Genomic DNA, 3730 nt, shown 5'->3' on the forward strand with positions numbered 1-3730 from the left:
TTTTGGTCTAGATTTTTGAGAGTCTTCTCTGTGCTTTCTTGCCTATGTCCCAACACCTTGACCACACTGCCTAGCTCAGAGATATCTTTTTTTAACACCTCCTCCTGAGATTTTGTCATCCCAATGGCTCGTAGCTAAGCTCTGATACCACTGTTATGGACCAGAAACCAGAGAAGCCAGAACTAATGCGGAAATCAGAAGGAACAAGCTTGAATGAATAAAATCAGTTAATGAAGAATCAATGAATTAGTGAACGAATGAACTTCAACTTTCATTAATTGAATCTGGAAAACCAATTACAAGAACAGAAATAATGGATTTAGCCAAGAAGGGGAAAGATTGAAGGAATTGAAAAAGAAAAGAGAGGGAAATTGGCAGAGCCAATTTCTGTTTACAAACAATGGAAATAATATGACAAAAATCTGTCTAACTCTCGGATTCTTCAGCCTTTTATGGCACTTCCAGACTAACTAACTTCTAAACTAGCTAATCAGGTGAGGCCACGTGGAAGTTCTGGAATCATCAGCTCCACTTGTGCCAAACAGAAGCATAATTCTGTTATAACAGATAGAAGGCGTGATTTGTAAGTCACGCCTTACTTCCTCAAGTTGCGTGGCTGCGCCTTTCACACAAACTGGAACACGCCTCTCTCCTTCTTCCAGCTGGAACACGCCTTTCCTGTATTCTAGATCACGACTTCTGTATTTTTCCTCATACTCCATGACAAATTAACTCCAACCTTCAAAATAGACCAGTTCACCATTTTTTTTCTCTCTTCCTCAGGTAAGTCGAGACCAGTTCACTGATTAAACTGATGAAGGTGGCTTTTTGACACTGGCGAGTTAGAGATCTGTAGCAGCCCGAAAAGTGTTAAACGAAGGTTCAGAAACAGGAACACCCAACTGGGAGGAAATTATCGTGCTTTGCACGGTGGATAGCTGCAAGATAAATTGCTAAAAATATTTCATCCAATTGTTTTTTTTTTTTTTTTAAATGATGCCCTACGTTGTTGTCAACTGTCAATTATCACATATGGTTTTATGGCTAACCCTGTTTAACTTTCTGAAGATTACATTTAAACCCCCCGTATTGCCCAAAAGGCCAATATAAAGCTGGGAAGGGTGGGGCTAGCTATTTAGCAATCAGCTCAGAAAATTAAGGAGCAAGAATGGTGTTGAGCTAGAAGCAAGAAGCTCTGGTGAAGGAGTCGTGGGAGCTGCTGAAACAAGATATTCCTCTACATGGTTTTCGTATATCTACATCGTAAGTTTGCACCACCAGTTTCCGACCAATTCGTTTGCTTTGCAGAATTTAAACTTTCTACACACACACACACACAGAGACAGAGATATGGAGTAGTACAGAAGAGGTTGCTTGTATCTACGTCTAGCTCTGTGTAGTTAAGAAAATGGTTGAACGAGTTTGAATCGAATTGAGCACCTGAAACATTTGCAAACTGAAAATAGCTTATTTAAATCATTAGCACTATCTAAAATCACTATTTTAGGCTCGTGATAGCTGAATATTGTGTCTCTTTCTTCCTTGAATAATTTCTTTTCTCTTGCCAATTTCACGGTTAATATCTTGTTGCTACATGGTTAAGGATCCTGGAGAAAGCACCAGAGGCAAAGAACATGTTCTCATATCTAAGGGACACCGATGATCCACAGAACAATCCCAAGATCTGGGCACATGCTGCCAAGGTTTTCAAGATGGTGTGTTGGCTCAATTCATTTTCTGTTGTCATTTTCGTAAATTTTGCCCGACTTTGCGAAATGGCTAAATAGATATTACCATAAACAATAATAATAAATTTATGTTGTCATTTCTTGTCTTCCACCATCCCTATAAACAACGAGTGTTCAATTGTTCATCAAACAACGAGTGTTCAATTGTTCATCAACCTGGCGTATGCTACTACCACAACAGGAAAGGTCGTTTTTAAACTGAAAAAAATAAACATTGGGTCGTGTCTATCTTCCATGATTTGTTGGTATTCTATTTTTATACTTCATCAATTTTAAAAGCACCATAACTTTAATACTTTTGGCTCTGAATCTTCTTCTTTGTTACTAGTATTTTTTTTTCTCTGAAGAGCTATACCCTTTAACAATTTTTTTCATTATCTCGTTGATGATGGTCTCCACTTTTTCCTCTACAGGTATGATGGACTATATGGGTGCGCAATGCACTTATATGATCCGATGGTGATTCAGTTCGATCAATTTTCTGTGGTTCTGTTGGATTATCCTCTAGAATAGGAGTAGATAGATGATGACAATTGATAAAAAAAAAAAAAAAGAGTATGATGGACTATATTGTTTATTCTCCTATTGTGAACTGTTGATCCAAATCTGACAAAGACCACCAATTACACTCATGCATAATTATATTTCAGGCATCTCTATCTATCGATATTAAAATTCAAAAGAGAAGCATTAAGCAATGATTAACATGGACATGTACAAATTTAACGGGTTGTCATTCTTGGGGAGATTAGAAAACCAGTAAAGCAATACGAGTAATTATTGTTTATGGTTTAGTTTACATGTGGATACCAAAATTAATTGGTGAAGATATTCCACGTACTTGAAAGCACTTGCAGTGCTTGGAAGCTAGATCTCAAGATCCTGCAAATTGTTGGGATCTGACAAGGTTGTATTGTACACGAGATCAGATTTGCGAATCAGTAGTGCAGCTGCGTGAGAAGGGCAAAGTGGTGTTTGCCGATACTACTGTCAAGTGGTTGGGATCTGTTCATCTCCAAAAGGGAGTTCTTAGATTCCATTTTGAGGTACCACTAGTTCTAAAGCTCTGTCCTAATAGTGGTGTCTCTTGAATTTTGATGGAGTGTAACTGATAGATATATTATATGCTAATGTGGAAATACAAAATCCATTCTTGATCATAATTTAACAAGCAAACATGTAGGAATCACTTCATTCAAAGTTTTTATTACGAAGCAATTAATAAAGAAAGTAATAAATTTGTCAATTTTACTTGAGACATAGGTTGTGAAAGAAGCATTCCTGGAAACAATCCAAGAGGGCGTGGGAGAAAACTGGAGCGAGGAAATGAGGAATGCCTTGGCAGCAGCAATTCAAGGTGAGATGCAGGCAGAGGTTCGTTAACGTCCAGATGTAAAATCTATGCAATGACCAGAAATGACCAGAAATGCTATGTAAAATCTCGCAAGGGTTTGAGTTGAAAATAAAGTCAGTGAACTTGACCCTAACAAAGTAAGATTTCCTCATCTAGCATAATACCTAAGGCAAAAGAGTTAATCTTAGAGATTATATGATTCTTATCACTTCTAACTAAACAAAAGGAGCACATTTGAAACACCACTCTTAATTGAAGAATATCTTCCATCAAAATCTGTTGTTGGCAAGAGTGTGGTATCTGTTTAGTTAAAATTATTGCATGAAGTAAATTTGTATTTGTTGATTTGAGTTGCAAATTTTGATTGTTTTATAAGCAAATTATGCATTTTTTCTGGGTTTATTGTTTATTGTTTAAATAAAATTTTTGGATATTTTAAAAAAATATTATGGTTGTTATCTAATTGTAATTTTTTTACCATCTTTTTCTTATAAGAGTTATTATTTTAGTTTTTCTTTCATGCTTTTTGTTAATTTCGTCCTGAGCCTTTGTGTTTTTTCTGGAGCAAATAGTTGTATGTCAGTATGGCCATTATCTTTTTGCTATTTTTGCTTGCGAAATGTTGGCA

General features: G+C 36.3%; 1 long non-coding RNA gene across 1 annotated transcript; it reads left to right on the plus strand.

Annotated features, from left to right (window-relative positions):
* The first annotated feature begins 1024 nt into the window (after window positions 1–1024).
* Window positions 1025–3494, plus strand: LOC113729604 (uncharacterized). Its single transcript, XR_011841110.1, has 4 exons — window positions 1025–1263; window positions 1604–1715; window positions 2162–2794; window positions 3012–3494. It is a non-coding gene; the product is annotated as an uncharacterized lncRNA (long non-coding RNA).
* The last annotated feature ends 236 nt before the right edge of the window (window positions 3495–3730 follow it).

This window comes from Coffea arabica, chromosome 2e (genome assembly GCF_036785885.1).
Source record: "Coffea arabica cultivar ET-39 chromosome 2e, Coffea Arabica ET-39 HiFi, whole genome shotgun sequence".
Classification (NCBI taxonomy): domain Eukaryota; kingdom Viridiplantae; phylum Streptophyta; class Magnoliopsida; order Gentianales; family Rubiaceae; genus Coffea; species Coffea arabica.